Source organism: Podarcis gaigeae, assembly GCF_964106915.1.
Source record: "Podarcis gaigeae genome assembly, chromosome: 1".
Classification (NCBI taxonomy): Eukaryota; Metazoa; Chordata; class Lepidosauria; order Squamata; family Lacertidae; genus Podarcis; species Podarcis gaigeae.
In genome coordinates this window covers 93,021,653-93,040,320 of record NC_139678.1, presented here as the reverse complement: position 1 = coordinate 93,040,320, position 18,668 = coordinate 93,021,653, and the positions used below count along the sequence as shown (strand labels likewise).

The 18,668-nt window shown below is 40.4% G+C and overlaps 1 protein-coding gene and 1 long non-coding RNA gene across 20 annotated transcripts in view; one reads left to right on the top strand and one right to left on the bottom strand.

The window, feature by feature from the left end:
* KALRN (kalirin RhoGEF kinase) overlaps positions 1–18,668 on the bottom strand; it is a 523,049-nt gene that overhangs the window by 98,878 nt on the left and 405,503 nt on the right. The gene's annotated exons all lie outside the window — the stretch shown is intronic.
* Positions 1,027–18,016, top strand: LOC310852988. The gene is made up of 3 exons (XR_014568505.1): positions 1,027–1,090; positions 15,372–15,452; positions 17,715–18,016. It is a non-coding gene; the product is annotated as an uncharacterized lncRNA (long non-coding RNA).

Below are 18,668 nucleotides of genomic sequence, written 5' to 3'. Positions count from 1 at the left end.
AGTAATAGACTTACAGGTGGGTCCCCCACTGCCTTATTCGGCACATAGCATTTCCAGATTGTCACAGCTGGCCCTTAATCACTTAGTCACTGCTCCTAATTAAGACTATGGACAGAGCAATGTTAGAGGAGGAGGGGAGATTCCATAACAGAGGATGCACCACTTTCTAAGCCTACCATGACCTATGACCTTGCAGTACACCATGGAGGACTCTGATGAGGAAGATGTTCAGACTACTTCCCTGGGAGAACTACAAGTGCCTTATTGAGGGCCTTCCTATCTGGAAGACAGAGCTCTGACTCAGAGGATGAGTCCCTAGAAGAACCTCATAGAAGTCAAAAGACTACAAAATAGTGAAGAGCCTTTAAACAGCCATCCAGCTGCTCCAAGGACCTACCATACTCCATGTCTTGTCAGCCTGTACAAGGCTTCAGTTAGCTTTAGCTCCCAGTAGAGATGACATCTCCTGTAGCTGCCTGCAGAGGAGAACACTTCAGCCAACACAGCCCCATTGGAGCTGTCAGAGATCCTGCTGCTGCCTGCCCAGACCTGACTCGGGCCTGACAGTAGGCAAAGCCCTGCTGGGCCCGTCAATGATGTGGTATCTCTTCCACCCTTTTCATCTCTGTTTTGTTCTTAAAATCCCCTCCCTTGGTTCCAGCGCATGAGAAAATAAATCTGCAAGCATAGTATTTCTCCCTTCTTGGGGGCATGTCAGGGGAACAGGAGGGATTTTGATCCAGTGGATCAAAGGTCTCTGATTCACCCCAACATGCCCTTTTTGTTTTCCTACTATTGTTAGAGCATAACAGGCCGCAGAACTTTTTACTGCTGCACCATGGAAGTCTCCAGCAGTTACCTTCTTCACTCAGTTTCTCTTGGTGAAGCAGAAAGTCTGCAGCAGCCCCTCAGCCACCCTCCCAAGAAACGTCGGGTTGTTCCCTAGCAGCCTAACCCTGGGTGAATCATTACCTTGCAGTATAATGTTTTGCTGCCAATAGGTATTTAAGTTTCCATGGCACATTTTTGTAAATGCAAAGCAGAAACACTAACAAGCATTTTACCATTTGCTGGATAGCAGAAAGAAGAGGTAGGTAAAAAAAATCTTTCCTCCTTATTTTTTTTGTAAACAAGCACACAAATTTCTTACAAAAGAAAGAAAAAAAGAGCAGGGAGAGGGAATTCAATTCAATGACCATCCAAATATGACAATAATGGTGGTGGGTTCATCAAACATTTGCCACATTATTCTTGGGTTAGTAATCTTAAAATGTGGTCTGGATTTAGAATAAAACACTCTTTGCCCGGCTGAATAGTTCAGTTTCAGTTTTGCATGGGGCTTCACTGTGATAAACTTCTGTTCCTATTCATCTCTATATAAAATAAGTTATTGGATTAGGGTTTTCCCCCACTGGCAGCCCAGTTCACTATGATAGCTGTAAATATCCCACTCCACCAAGGTGAAAAATACATTGAAATAAAAAGCTTATTTGTTTGATACTGCTAAGATAATAAGCATTGTTGAACATACTTGGCAGCATCACCTTAAGAAACCAAATATCAGTTCTGAATGCATAAAATAAAATCCTGATGGATGGGTTCAAATTATTCCCTGGTGTTTTCCTCTTCTAAATGCTGAAATCAGAGAACAGATGTTTTATATGAAAATGGTTTTAATCTTAATTGGAAGGGATTATTCAAACTATGTATAAACCAGATGGCTTTTGAAGTCACACTCCCTTTTGCCCCTTTCTAGAGTGGCTTCTTTCAATCTTTGCCATTTTTTTAGGTTGCTCTCCATTTAAGAATCTTACTGTTGCTTTTTTTCATTTTTATTGACCGTCTTCAGGCACAGTTACTGTAAATTCAACATTCAGCTTTGACTCAATGGAAGATTGGAATAAATTTAACTTAATGGTTCACTGGACTGATCCTACAGAGAAGACTTGAGCTGACTTCACTGACAAACATATGCAGGGACAGGGGAGAAATATAGAGGGATTTAGCAACACCAGAGATTTCTTATTTTTTATTGGGGGGGAGCAATACTGGAATTTTGAGGGCAAACAGTTGCACCCCACCCTTTAAATGGAATCTCACAGGTGTTGCATTGCAGAAAAGTAATCTAAATAAATATTAATCCTGTTAATATTCACTGTTTAGAAGGTGTTGAATGCAGACACCTCACTCTATGTGTGCACTTATTCTTATGAAACTCATGATTTAAAACATTTCAAAAATTCCTATAATAATGGAAGAATGGAAGAAACATTCTGGGCTAGGGATTTTGAGCAACTCATTTTTCCTGTTCACCTCTACTCTGTTGATTGAAAGTACAGTATGTGCACACCAGGGGCACAATGCCACACTTCATTTGTTTTCATGACTCTTCTTCCTGATCTGTTCCATTTGTGGCTGAGAAACCACTACCCCATTCTCCTTCCCCACCTTAGTTGATTTGGAATGGGGAAAGCTTCATAGAAAAGGCATGCTAATGAACAGGCAAAGTTGTGGACAGCATGAATTCCCGTCAATATACTCTAATTTTATTAATTTGGTGTGCAAATTGGAAAAAAATAATGAGTGGCTGGGGCAACCCAGTCAGATGGGCAGGATATTACTACTACTACAATAGTCACCAGGGCAAGGAGGGGGAGAACCCTACCAGTATTTTTCTGCACCCCCAAATCCAAAGCAGTATGCCAGCAGTCCTATCCTAATAATGGTCTTGATTACTGTTACTAGTGATTCACAATGGCGTGTTCAAATTGCGCACAGCAAAACTAGCACAGAATTACTTCATTATTCTAGGCAAACGATGTGGAACTTGTGACCACCACACTCTTCAATCATCCCAATTATCCATGCTAGTGGGGACTGATATGAGCTGGAGCCAATGACACCTGGAGGGCCACAGGTTCCCTATCCTGTTCTCAGCTATCACTTCTAAAATGTTCATTTGAAATAAACTGGTTTCCCTCTCTATCCTTCAGCACTATTCACATTGCAATCCTATGCATGTCTGTTCAGAAGTAAGTCACATTGAGTTCAGCTCGAAAGCAAGTGTGTATAGGACTATAACCTTAATTTCTATAAATACTAAGCACATTTAGTGGAAGTACATACCACTGATTTTACTGGAAGTTATTTCTAGGTAATACACTAGGGCAGGGGTGTCAAATTCAAATTCATTGGGGGCCGCATCAGCAGTTTGGTCACCCTCAAAGGGCCGGTTCGAGTTCGAGTGTCTTCAAAGCCCATGATACCTTTAACAGCCGGATTAAGTAATGCAGAGCTTCTGGCTCATGGAACACTACACCTTGATTTCATTTGAATACATATATGAATATAAAAATTGTTTCCTGTTTGGCTTGGTGTTTAAGTTACACAAGATGTGCAGGTTTTAATTTTTCTCATTCCCCAAATTTTAATTGAGCATTTGTTTGGATTTTTTCCCCTTTGCTACCTACCCTAAACCTTTGAGGAGGGCGGGAACTGATGGCTGGACCCTGTAATAACATTGAGGAAAAAATTGCATGAAATAAACCAATTCCTTATCAGCTTTTTCCCCATGTATAAACCAATATAAACCAATTCCTTATCAGCTTTTTTCCCATATATAAATTTTTGCAACACGCACCCTGTGGAAGCCGCGCCTGACGTTATTTACGTATCAAATTTGCTTTTGAATCCCCAGAGGCAGAGGATGCTGTTCATTGGGCAGCGCGAAAACGCGCCTAAAGAAATAAAGAAAAGAAAAGCAAAAGCACGCTGCCCCGAGTATTCACAGGGCGCGCTCCTGAAACACAAGCGCGCTCTCAGTCTCCCTCTCTCCAACGCGCACGAAGCCGGCTCTGCCCTTCTCCGCGTTCCACCTCGCGCAGGCGCGCTGCGCTCCCGCCGGGACTTATTTCACCCCGGCGAGCCCGAAAAGAAGTTGAGAGCAGCGGCGGCAGCCTCCCATATCCAACCCTGCCCTCGCCATGTCAAATAAGTCTCGGCTAGGTAGCTGGAGGAGGGGGAGGTCTGCGCCTGCGCAGAAGGGACCCGAGGCGCCCTGCGCGCGCGCCGCAGCCCCAGCTTCCCTCACAGATATATATAGACCAGGCTACACGGGCCACATGACGAGGTCTCGCGGGCCGGATTTGGCCCGCAGGCCTTGTGTCTGATACCCGTGCACTAGGGGATGAGTTACAATGCCTTTATCAAATAAAGCATGGTGGAAAGTCACTACAGGAAGAAAAGGGTCAGCAAAGGATGTGAATAGATTCCCAGATCCTTGACAAATCAAGGATCAACCAGGGCCCCCCAAATTTATATACAATGTCCACCAGCTTTTATATGCAAATGAAGGTTTTTTTATCTTTGACAAAATAAAGCTCTTATTCTCAAAAACAGACAACACCTGTGAAATTTGAACAACCAACTATTTTGCTAACACACCCCATGATTTCGCTTTCCCTGACTACACAGTGTGTGTGTGTGTGTGTGTGTGTGTGTGTGTATGTCCATTGCCTTTCTTGGCTTTCTTCAGAAATCCAAAAATTCACACCACTATTTTTAAATGTATTCAATGCAATAGACTTAACTGTCTTAATAACTTTTTGTTAGCAATAGCAGAAAAATTTTAAATGTACGTACTAGGTATAACTTTGTAGTACTAGTGAGTGATGGTTACTGTCATGGGAGGTTTATAGGACACACCAGCCACATACTTTAATATCTCTCTCCAACAAGAACAGCAAGAGGTAACTCATGAGAGTAACTGGGCCACCCAGTTACTGCTAAGTCTAGTGCCACCTAGTGACTAAACTAAAAAAGGTAAAGGACAGTTAAGTCCAGTCGCGAATGACTCTGGGGTTGCGGCGCTCATCTCGCTTTACTGGCTGAGGGAGCCGATGTCTGCCCACAGACAATTTTTCCGGGTCATGTGGCCAGCATGACCAAGCCGCTTATGGCGAAACCAGAGCAGCACACGGAAACGCTATTTACCTTCCCGCCTGAGCAGTACCTATTTATCTACTTGCACTTTGACACGCTTTTGAACTGCTAGGTTGGCAGGAGCTGAGACTGAACAATAGGAGCTCACCCCATCGCAGGGATTCAAACTGACGATCTTCTGATCGGCAAGCCCTAGGCTCAGTGGTTTACACCACAGCAGTGGTGACTAAACCACACAATGACAATATCCACACAGTATTACATACGAAGAAACAGTCACCACTTGCTAAGCTAGTAGATAATTACCACCTACCTTATGGCTGACCATTTCCTGATTTTTGGTAAATCATCAATAGCAGTATGATACCATTCTCGTTACTGACCAAGGAGAGTCCTGGTTGGTACTGCTTCCACTTGGTGTTAACCCATTAATAGTAATGCCATCTGACACCTGATGTCTTAATTTAGCTCTCAGGCTAAATTAATTTCAATACCTTTCAACACTTCTCTTTTCAAATCTTATATCCATTCATGCTTTGTATTATCAAGAGGCATACCTTTTTCCACCTCATGTATACTGTATTATAGTAATCTCCCATTTCTACTCATGCAGTTTACCTACTACATCGTAACATGTAGTATTTAAAACTATTATTATATACTCATATGACCAAGCTACTTTTACATTATTTGTGCAAATTATGCAAAAACAAACAAACCCCACATCAACTCCTTGTACCTTCAGAGAGAACTTTTCACTCATTATTAAATCTATATAAGTTGACTACTGTATTAGATAAAAATCTAAAACACAAAACAAATAATATGAAGAAAAAAATCATTCTTATCAAGTTGCAGTTCTGATGGAATTATTATGACCCTGCTGCAATGACCATCTGCTAACATCTGCTATAATCTTGCATTGGCTACAGAAATTAAAAGCTTTTGCTCACATGCAAAGAGGGTAAAAATAAAGAGGAAGGAAAATTCACTGCAGACTGCATATATTAATATCACTAAATTCAAAAGAGAAGATGGATAATTTTGCAGAAGATTTCCCCCATCAAAGTCTTCTATTAACTACTTTTTTATCTCAGTACAGTGATCCAAGCCACAATGGAGAGAAACAAAACTGATCACCGAGACACAATCATAGCAGAGCACCAAAAATGTGAAACCCACTGTACCTTGCCCTCCTGCTGTTGAACAGGTGTGTTCTGAACAAACTAACACTTGTCTTATCAACTTGACGTCATTGTTACTGGGTTGACAAGATGTTTCCATGACAAATTTGAAAGCTGATCCGTCCCCTTCAATTCTGACGATGCCTCAAGACTACCTCTCTTTTCCAACATTTTCATGGGTAACACCCACCTATTAGGTTGGATGAATGCATAGCTGAAATTTAACTTATGTCTTTCTTCATGTGCTTGGAAAAAGTAAAACAAAGCTATTTGTTGAGCTCTTCCCACAGCTTTCTGTTCTGCTTCTACTGTGATCACACCTTTATGACCCATAACACAATGTAGTTTCAAAAGCTGTTGGCTATATCTGCATTAACAAAGGAAATCAGTAACACAGGAAACGACAAACCTCGTAAGCACACAATTCTATTAACACTTTGAAGTATATCTCTCCACTTCTACACACACAAACACACTGATGGCTATGAATTATCATCTCAAGCAGACAGAGCTCATAATAACTAGCAGATGTCTGAACTTTGCATGATTGGGAGGAGATTTCACATGGATTATGGAATGACACAGCTTTCCATACGTATCAGGGTGTTTCAAGGAAGTAATTTATGTTCTGTAGTCATGGATGATAAGTTGCAGTGGAACAGCAGGAATCTGAGTAGCTTTCATATTCCATCCCATCACAGTTGCAATCCTCTAATAAAACAATGCTAGAAGCAGGGCTCTGGGTGCAGAGGAAACTCCCATAGCACTTGTAGCTCTGTTAACACATTACTGGTCTGCAGGAGGGGTAGAAAAGTTATCCCAGTTGACAATGCATATACTGTACATCCCTTCTTTTCTTATTTTTGTGTGTGAACAGATGCTAAAGACAATTATTAGCCTGATGCCATAAGGTAACCTTTCAAGGTTAAGGAAATGGGACTGAGCCTGTAGACACCACTAAGTAGAACAGTACAGTCATACCTCGGGTTGAAGTTGCTTCAGGTAGAGCGCTTTCGGGTTGCGCTCTGCGGTGACCCTGAAGTAACAGAATGCGTTACTTCCGGGTTTCACCTCTCGCGCATGCACAGATGATCAAAATGATGTCACGTGCATGCGCGGAAACGACGAATCATGACCCGCAGACGCGGGTTGCATTTGCTTCAGGGTGTGAACGGGGCTCCGTAACGGATCCCGTTCGTATCCAGAGGTACCACTGTATAGTACACACTGGAGTGTCTGGCAATGATACGACTCTTGCCATGCGAGGGCTCCTCATTCTGGAATTGATCAGTGCAAGCCTTGTTCAAAAAGTCCACATTGATCTTTGAAGCCCTGCCCTCTGAAATATTTTTACTGGGGGTGGAGCAGGCTCCAGGAAGTTGAGGCCAAGGGCAAGAAGCTGGGAAGGGACAGAAAGAATGAAACTTGATCCCATATATAGTAAAAGAGCTCTGCGTTTTAGTACAGTGGTACCTTGGTTCTCAAACTTTATCTGTTCCAGAAGTCCGTTCCAAAACTAAAATGTTCCAAAACCAAGGCGCACTTTCCCATAGAAAGTAATGCAAAATGGATTAACCCGTTCCAGACTTCCAAAAACAACCCATAAAACAGCAATTTAACATGAATTTAACTAGACCATCTTTACGAGACCATTGATCCATAAAATGAAAGCAATAAACAATGTACTGCAGTCACACAATCAATCATCAATCAGTAGCTGAACTGGGTTCCACACAGTCACAAAAACAAAACAAAAAAGAGCTGCAAAAACAGAAAACGCAAAATAAAAAGCAAAAACAGGCAGACGTCAGTGTAACACTCAAAATGGAAGTGTGGCACTCAAAAATGAGCACGTTTGGCTTCCGAAAAAGTTCGCAAACTGGAACACTTATTTCTGGGTTTGCAGTGTTTGGGTTCCAAGTTGTTTGAGTACCAAGGTGTTTGAGAACCAAGGTACTACTGTATGTCTATTTAGAATATTTTTCTAAACTTCTACACAGTGCTGTTGTGAATCAGTCAAGCATTCAGCTGCATACAACTAATTCAATTATTATTCTTTGAATTTCTAAGACTAAAAACAAAACACTCTGTCACAAAATATAAATGAGTGATTAGGCCAGCAAAATAATTCAGGAGCAACCAAAGTCTTTCCTCCTCAAAATAAACAGCAGTAACTTTACTTTACTAGCAACCAACGATAGAAGGTAAGACGTGGCAACTTCTATTATTAGTAAATACATGTCATTTTTTGTTCTAATGATGAAAGTCAATACAAATCATTTGTTGTATGGCTGGGTAGGTCAATTGGAACCAGATTTCCAACAGGTTGCATCAGCACATACATATCCTTAATGCTCTGCATATGGTTTCCAGAACATCATACTTTTAATAAATCATGTTTTCCCCCCTTCTATACATGTTGCTTCTAATTTGGTAACAGGAAGTTGATTTAATATATATATATAAGGCAGATGCAACTTTGGCAGCTTTGTACAAGATATAACACATTAATAGATATATTTTCTCAGTTGTCTATTATGGTTCATTGATGAGGAAGCAATATCTCTGCTGACCCCATGACCAGTGCAGATTTCTTCCGATGGTCACTAAATAATACACCTCTCTTTTAATCACCATATGCACATTATTGTCTCCAAATAATTATACAGCACCAGAACTAAGGATATCATCAATAATCAAACCTGTATTGAAGTGTGTTTAATTCCTTGGAGTGACTTCTAGAACTCTGGAACTATTTGAACAACTTGTATGTATGTCTGGTCTCTCCACACTCTTCTCACAACTTGCAGTATATTCATAAAACAAAATGATGGATAGTGACCCAACTTGTAAGGAAGAGTTTTGTCTGCATCTCCTTATCTTGACAAACACACTTCTGTGTCAAACTTATCATGAAGAGCAAACCTCAGCAGAGAATGTCCCCTGCTTCACAAAGCAAAATTCCCTGAACAATATGTCCAAGAGAACAACTCTGAATCAAGGAGAGATTTGTCAGTTTAATTATGTTCAAAATGAACATAATTAAGAAATCTTTTACACACTGCATTGCTTTCCACTGTACATTTTATATAAAAATATATAAACACACGAACACATGTACACACACACACACACGGCTATTACTGTGGGTTTGTACATCAACACCTCCAGACTCAGCATGTAGCAGCATCGCTAACACAGCAAATACATCTACTGCGCACATTTTTATTTGATTACCACCATTTTGGGAAATTTTCTCTGTGCTTCTCTGGGGCGTCTATTCTAGTCCTGAATTTTCAAAGTTCATTAATCTGTGGGTAATCTCTTTGAACAACAATGAATAATTTAGCACTTCAATCACTTCAGCTCTTATGAGCCAGAAACACTTTGTAAGGCAGTTCCCATATTGTCTGAAAGCTGTTATTTTATGTTCTGGCAGTCGTCATAGTAACTCATGGGGGAGTATGTGAAAAAGCCCATATTATATAGAAGAATGATAAGCATAAAAGTAAAATTTGAGAATGGATTCCATTCCAGGATCAACTATCTGTCCAAGCTGTATGCTTTAAAGCTTAGGACAGTGAATATCATGTGCTTGCTTAGGGGGTGGTGATAGCCTAGTTACATATTATTCACCCTCTGATCAGCTCCCTTTAATAATCTGCCTTGAAATAAATGGCCCGTTCATAAGACTCTGGAAAACAAGCGAAAAAGCCCTGTGCCACATCTAGGAAAGAATGGAAGAACTTGCCTTTCTAGATCAAATTTCAGAATTCTGTTTCCACAGATTGTGATCCCCCCTCCTTTCCCCCCAATAGAAGGTTGGGTGGGCTTTTTTTTAAAGGGTGCTTCGGATAGGAAATAATCTTCCTTAGACTCAAAGAGTTTGGAATATTATGCACTAGTACTTTACCAATGCTCTGGTTGTATCAAAGGATGTTGGTGTGTGGAAGAGGAAAAAGCTTGTATATTTTATATATTACAAAAAATGCCTTCCTCATTGTATACTGTTTGATAAGCTTCCCCAGTGGTCCACTGTGCTGAATAAATTCCTCAAATCTCCCCTCCCCATGGGGAAATATTATTTGTAATATGTAAAATATACATGCTTTTTCTCTATATCTATCATGTTTACTTGTCAAGTAATATTAGGGCTGCTAGTTTTAAGGGCAGACCTTTTAATTGTTGAGGCTATTTTGATTCTAATACATCACGGTAATGGATCATAAAACCTATCATATTTAAGTATTTCCATAGTACTAGATAGCGTATATGTCTACTCAGGAATAAGTTCCTTGAAGGTAGGTGTATATATGCTTACAGACTAGTGCTACCTAGTGAGCTCATTAACAGAGATAAGGATTGAACTAGATACTTCCTAGTACTTTTCATTTTAGTACCATAACCACTATGCTATACTTGCTCTTACTGAGGCACAAGTAACAATGAAACGATCACATCCGTTATTTCTAAAACGATCGTAACAAGAACATGCATCTTACAGACAGGAGGGAAATAAAAAGCCAAAGTCATGAGAATATTATCCATCTCCCTGGGATCTGAAGGCAGAATCCTGGATGCACTGCCACTTCTTGCCATATGAGTTATTATTAGATTCTGTGTGGCCTGAAAGAGACCCTTTTGATATGAAAACCTCCTCGGAGTCACAGTATCTCTGAAGCATACAAAGCAGTGAACGTATCTGACCTGAAGCAAGTGCTAATGAATCCTACCAAACTTATACGAATGTTCAATTAGAATGTACAATTAGAACGGCTTGTTAGCCTAGTTGCCTCTCCTTTCTTCTCCTTTTCCCTAGCTCCACACCTCACAGCCTACCCTAAGAGATCACTGAGTCACTCTTCAGTGAAATAATCTTTAATTAAAGCTAGACCCACAGCTTGTTTTCTCACCCATCTAGAAACCTTGTAAATGCTTCAAACAGTAGAGAGGTTCCAAAACCAAAACCCCAGAAGGGATCACTGAGTAAAACCTTTGTTAAAAATTGGTTCAATGCATGATCTGAATCATTCTTTTCATCAGCCAAGCTTTCACACAAAGTTGCATGGCCTGCGATAATATTCTCGGGATAACCTTGAATCTTCAAATAAACAATAGCTTCTCTTTAGCGTCTTAAGAGAGATTTGTGGAAATGTTTAATAACAGTATCCGTTACTGTTACAGTAGCTGTTACAGAATTATAAAATTGTTTGATAAAAGATTAAGGCAACAGTGTGTCACTACAAAGTTAATACTGTTAGCACTTTGATCAAATTTGTAGCGTAGAGCATGCAAATAATATATATTGTAAATTACCTTTCCTGGTGTTTTCACCTGTCACTTTCTATCAATAATATCCCTGTTTTAGCAGATGTAAATGATTTGCCAGAGTAACTCATTCCTTAACCGGGGGATATATGCCTGAAGTTATTTATTAAGTGCCCTGCTTGCCTTAAGGACTTTATAAGCAAGCGTCAAAATGAAGAAAATGAAAGAGAAAAGTAAGTTAAATATATATTTCCAAAACAATATTTTATTTTTGTGTAACAGCCTTATATAAGCAGTGGCCAAATCCTAAATATTATTTAACAGGCTAGAGGTAAGGCAGGGTGTGTTCAGACAGCACTTTACTCTGTTTCCCCAATGTTTCCTTACCTGATAATTTTCAATCTTTCACACAATATAAAAGCCCCTTCTGTAAATCTAGTGGACTCTAGTGGAAGTTTAATGCTAACATTTCCATGTTAATGGCTTCCAGAAAAAATCAGCTGGCTAACCAATTAACCTGGAAAATTGTAAGATAAGATTTGGGATGGTGTTCCAGCATAGAATTTAGTGGGGGGAGCATGGGGGAACAGAAGCTCACACGCACATAAAAGGTGGGAGTGGAAACATGTTGGATAATGTGAGCTGTTGTGTCACACCACACCTTCTGCTATGAATGGAATTTAGTGTCATGTGGAGGTGCTGAATGTTAGAAACTGGGACAGAAGCACTAGCATTATAACCAGGAAAACTAACACAATAATCCTCATGTCTGAATGCACCCACAGGCTCTATGCATGAATGAGTGAGCAATAAAAAAAACATACAGTGTCAGCGTGGAGCTGTTGAGGGGAAAAGGGTACACACACTAGCTTCTAGTAAATAGGAATCTTGGGCCAGGTTGTTCATGTGCATGCACTACTGTTATCAGGGTTTGGCTTGTAAAATGCCAGTGTAAATATGAACCTCATCCAAAACAGGCATATGCACATAGCTAGTTTGAAATGGACAGAGGTAGCTGGGAATCAACATTAGCTATGTTTTCCCCTACTCTCAAACCATTAGATAAGTGTCATTGATATCAGTACAATGTACGCATTTCCATGTCACCAATGTTTAGGGACAGCATGACAGACATATATTAAATGGGCACTTAAAACAACAAGAGTGTTGAAAATAAAAAAGTACAAAAAATAAAAAAGAAACCTTTAACTGCATGATCAAACACTGTTCCTCCTTTAGTTAACTTTCCACAAGTGCTCCCATTTATGAAAGACATGCTGGACTGCAAATACCCCCAGCAGGGAAGTTTGCTCAGCAGCAAAGAGGGAATGTCTGCAACATTTCACCACACCCATTATTCCCTTTTATGGGTGGTTTGAGGAAGCACTTCCTTGATACTCTCTTTGACAGCAAATAAGTATATTAAAAAGGAATATGTGGACTGGAGCTGCTTATTCTAGAGAAATGGATAATTATTTTTTAGGTCCTCGCTTAAACACTTAGGTAGCCTCTAATAAGCTGACAAAACATAACATCACAGTATTTACACTTTCCATTTCAACTTTACACCTACTTAAAATGCTTGCAAGTTTATTCTGCCACAAGTCTATTCTGATCTTTTCAAGTTATTCACCCATTTGCTAGAAATCTTGACTGATGGTAACTATGTTAGTGACCATGTCCCTATAACATGGAGCTGTTTTTCTGCATTTACACAAATGATTGCCCACCATATTTACACACTCTACAAATTCTTACAACACATTTACATCCTAAATTGTTAATTCAAATAGCAAAATAAAATCTGGCTTCTTCAAAAGGGGAGAACACTCTTTCTCCTAATTAGAGATTGAATCGGAACACTGTTTGTACCTTTACAGACTTGGGTTTGAATAGTTCATTTTACTAGCTGATCATGATTATACTATTATTATCCCCTTGACCTAATGTGATGTAAGAGGAAAAGGAGGGGTTCAGGTCATACTCACTCTCTTCTTGATCTGTTTTGGTTGCCTCGAACTCATCCACTTTAACATTCTGCTCCTTTGCTGGCTGCAGCCTCTTTGCGGTTGAAGGCAAAACTGAAAATGTTTCTGTTTCTCTCTCTCTCTCTCTCTCTCTCTCTCTCTCTCTCTCTCTTTTCCCCTCCCCTTGCCTGTCTGACTTTCCAGTGAAGCTTTATAGGTTTGCAACATGGTTTATTTCCTGCAATTTAGCACCACACAGTCATTCTGAACAGAGACTTTGTACCACCTCTGCAACTTGCATGGGCTGCCAACTTTTATGTCAGTAACTGGGCTTCCCTTATGCTTTGGAAGATTCAGCCATTCTGCCTACAGCGAGATCACATGTACATCAGAAGCATCTTGTGATTTACAGACGCTGCATAAGCAATTAGCTGCAATAGCAAATAGTTCACTAACATGAGGTTTAGCTGAAAGCTATGGTGTTTGCACTACAAAGACATTTTATGAAGGTACTGATTGTAAAAGGATTTTTTCACACTGCCTAAACTACAAGGCAGTGATTGGCTGACAATCTGATTAGCTGGCTAAGGACATTCAACTCCTCTATTTCAATATTATGCTTTTAAAAAAGCTGTTTGGCTGTCTTCAGTCTATTCTATGGTTGTGTTTAAATGCAATGCTAAACTGTAACTTAAGGTTACAAGAATGAAGGTGTATATCAATTGTGTGGTTGAGAAGCAGTAAATCATAAATAAGAGAGCTTTGTTCAGAATGAAGCAGATGCCTATAAGCGTTGTGTCTCGAGCATCTTTCGGTGATTACAGTGTGAAGCTCTTACATAAAACAGTGTTTCTAAGGGTGCTTTGTCAAACTACAGTCCCAAATTCAAAACAGAAATTCAGATTTTGCTGTCTCTACATTAAGAGTTAGCTATTCCCAAAACACACTGTTTATCTCCTAATTCAACATTAAGTATGAAAGTTGTTTTTGCTTTTAAAAACTGACCTGGTTATAATAAATTGTGGGTGTGTTGAGAAGTTTGGGAAGGATGTCCTCTGGCAACCTTTCAAACGTCTCTTTTGGATGATGTGGAAGAGCACTAATAATGCACACCATATGATTTGTACTAGTCAAACATAAATGTATTATTAATTTGATTAAAGCCATGCATAATCACAGGGTTAGAAGTGACCTGAAGAACTTTCAGCAGCTCCTGCATCTTGAAAAGATAGGATTCCTTTACCATTTACACACACACCACACATTAATCTTGCCTATAAATTAACACAAAATATCAAACACACGGAAAAACTAAACCAAGTGTGAATATGGTGTACTGTATCCCACAATTTCTGAAATTGTTCCAAGATGCATTCTCCTGTAAAAGGCACACATACATTCCAATATTGTCAGCCAATATGACTAGGCTATTTGCATGCTCTACAAAAACCCTTTCAAAGGTTTGTACATTAAATATAACTTCACAATGGGAGCTATGTTCAAAGCCTGGTCTAATTTAGTGGCCAGGGACAGGTGATAGTAGATTATCTGCAACCCAACACAAGTGTCTGGCAGAAGAGGGTGCCATGACAATGGTAATAAGAAGACCGTGTCACGACGTTAAGGAGCAAGCAGAATGAATCCTTTCTCGAAAATCAATTCAGAGGTGGACAGGCAAATCCATGCAATCTCTTACATTATAACTAACTCTTTTTACCAAGCCTTCCTAAAAAGTCTTACAAATTTTGTTGAAGTCTGAATGCAAGCAGCTGTTCAGCCATAGGCTTCTTCATTTCAGGCATCCACAACATTCATTCATTCATTCATTCATTCATTCATTCATTCATTCATTCTACTGCTCATCATCCAAAGATCACAGGGCAGTTTGCAATATAAAATCATAGGTTTTTGGTCATTATAGGGCCAATAACGTGCCCAATGAATGAGATGGGGCCAGCAGTGCAACTCCACTCCTAGTAGACTAGTTGCTAATCATATATTGAATTCCCAGTGTCAGATACAGACTCTAAAAACTGGTCAACGGTTGGACAGAGTATATGAGCATTGCTGAGGCTGGAAGGTGGAACAGAAGGTAAGTAACATTTAAATATCCAATTCAGCTTCCCCATATCTCATCCATCTGTTCTTCACTGCCATAGCACCTTTTGCCCCTAGCCCTGCTTCTGCTGAGTGAACTTCTCCATCACCTGGCCTCTCCCTTACTCTATTGATTCTGCATGGCACTGTCAGCATGCAGCCTACTGCAGGGTAGCCTCTTGCTGTCATTCTTGACCTTATGATGACATTGTACTGGATGAAAGATAGTAGTAGCAGAAGAAGAGGACTCAGCATGCTTCCTTATTCCCTCCCCACCTCCACAACTATCGGGCATAGATCAGATATTTTAAAGGATAGAAAGGGGGAGGGGAGGAAAAAAGAAAAGCCTGCTTGTGATTCACATATGCAGTGCTCCCTGGGTGCAGATGCAAAAGGCCATAGAAGCACAAATTATTGCTATTTGAAAACGCCTACCTGTCCCCTTCAGTGCAGAACCCCAAAGGTGGCGACAGAAAAATGAATATTTCTCAAAGTCTTGAGTGTGGGAAGCAAACATGAAATCTTTGTGCTCTTGATTCATTTGTGTATGTGTCTTTCCACCCAGGCAACTGCTTTGTCGATCGACCCCTTTATGCATCACAGTCAATTCAAGAGCCTGCCAAGGATGGGGGTGGGGAATCACATGGACAGCTTTACGTGGGTGACCCAGAAAGGGAGGGGGGAGTCATAATTGTTGCATTATGGGAATTGCTGGTTAAACTCTGCTCAGAAGCAGATGGGGTAATCAAAATTTACACTGCAAGCACATGCTTTGGACGGTTTGCTTTTATAAATGATGAACAATCTATAGCAATGGCAGAGTTCTTTCTTGGTCACCGCCTTCCCAGCTATAAGCCAATAAGTTCCTGCTGCTAAAACTTAATAGTTTAAGGCTCTGAAGTATATTTAAGCCATTTTCTTATGGATCATTGCTCTATGTGTTCTCATGAACTAAATGGAAAGAGACCACCCTACTTCAATTTTCACAGTGTGCATCTCATGTTAGAATTCACAATCTCATCCAGGTTTACTGAAAAGTAAGCCTCATTTAGTTTGATAGAGTAACTTTCAAACAGGTGCATAGAGGACACTTAAAGTGCAATGCACCTTTTTTTGGAAAACGAGAGGAAGTATTTCTCTTCTGACTTTAGTATGCTACAAACACACAGGACAGAAGTCTACCAAGTGGATGACTAGGGAAAAACTTATTTACTCTAAGCCAAACAACCAGGAGCTTTAAATTTAACAAATCAAATTATTTTTATCAAATAAAATACTATCACTTTCAATTGCTCTAAAACTACACGAAGAGAGAGAAAAGCAAGGAGGAAACAAACAGGAAGAAAGGAACTCTGATGATTTGGAACTGAGTTGCCAACCTGTGGCTTACAGATACCCACAAATCAGTCAAAACCAAAATATCAGGATGCTTCACGAAACTGAGGAATACTTGATTCATTTCAACAAGTGATGCTGAACCGGATCATAGTTATATCTTTTTTTTGGGGGGGGGGGGAGTCCAAACTACTCAAACAGATTTATCCCCATATTGCTAAATAACTTCTAAATGATCAGTTATTTTGTTCTACACATAAAATGGGATGTTACTGTCACTGAAAATTCCCCTTCAAAAAAGTTTTAAGTATTTGTAATCTCAACTTTTGTCCCTTAAGCAAGGGGGGGACCGACCCTATTACAATATTTCCTACAGTCCACAGCCCCCAAAATCTCAATGAGTTACTAAGCAGAATCATTCATTTTATATCTCAAGTAATTCTGAACAGCTTTGTGCACATGAACACTAAGGTAGTCTGTGGACAGGAGCCATTGGCTGCCAATGCCTGGTGACTTCACCACAGCCCAGGATGGGTGTGACGCTTCAGAGACCAAACATGGTACAAGTCCCTAGCACATTGGGGGTGGGTGATTGCCACTCCACCACATCAGATACCTGCACTGGGCACCATGCTGCAGGGGGCACCACAATAATGCTGTAGAACAAAGTGTGAGAGATGGGAGGTCAGCCTCAACAAGCTTTGTAGCCAAGATGGGTTGACAAAAGAGCAAGAGAAAGATATCTGCATGCTTGGTGAATCTTGAGGAATATAGAAACACAAAAAATTGGGGTGGGGGTGGGGTTGAGAAACAAACACAGATGGGGCACTTCTCCCCGCCCCCCAAGGTTTTGAATGCAACTGCACAAGCATGCAGTATATGTTAATCTTGCTGTGCTCTTTGGCTGTCTCATAATCTGTAGGGTCAGGGTTTGCATGGCAAGCTTTCAAAAACCATCACACAGGCTCCTGACAGAAGAAGGACAACAGAAGCAAGAAGCAGAAGGAGAAACTGAGTGGAGAAAAGAAGAAACCCAAAGGATGACAGCAAGGAGGGGGCAATAAGGAGAAAGCAGGAGGTAGGAGGTAGTGAAAGACAATTTATGACAGAGTGAGTGAGAGAAGGCAACAGAGGAGTTGGGTGAGAGCAGAGGCAGCAAAGAGGAGTAAGGAGAAGGTAGGATGAAAAGGACCAAGAACAAGAGATGGTGAGGGTGGGGCTGGGGGCAGAGGAGAGCAGAGTGTTCAAGTGAGAGAGAATGGACAGGAGCAGAGGTGGAGGGAGGGGAAATGGCAGCATAAACAGTGGAACACAAAGGGGAGAAAGGAGAGAAGTATAAAATGAAAGACACAGTAGGGATTGAAGAAGAGGAAGTTAGAAACAGGGTGACAGGTAGGGGAAGGGAAGGGAGAATCAGGAGCGAGGTGTTGTATAGGGCACAAAGCTTTTTAATCCAAGCAACATTTTGCTGTGGGTTCTCATTATGGCATTCCTCCCACCCTGGCTGGGTCTCTTGTGCTGTAACTGAGTTAATCTGCAGAACCAATGTGGTGATCTTGCTGCCCTACCTTAGAAGGGGAAATAGCTCTGTGGGAAGAAACAGACACCATTCTCTCTATTTCCTGCCCTTTGTCAACCTTTCCATTTCCATGATGAATTGTTTATTTCTTCCACAGCAATTCCATGTAGGCAGTTACCTATTTCAGAGTCCTACCTAAGACAGAACAACTATTTAAAATAATAATAATAATCCCAGCAGTACTGGAAATTATCCAGGAAAGAAAGCAATAATGTATGTGTCACCATTGATTACATACGCACACAAATTCAGGCATTGAAGTCTCCAGAAGAGACGTCAGTGACACCACCCACAAAA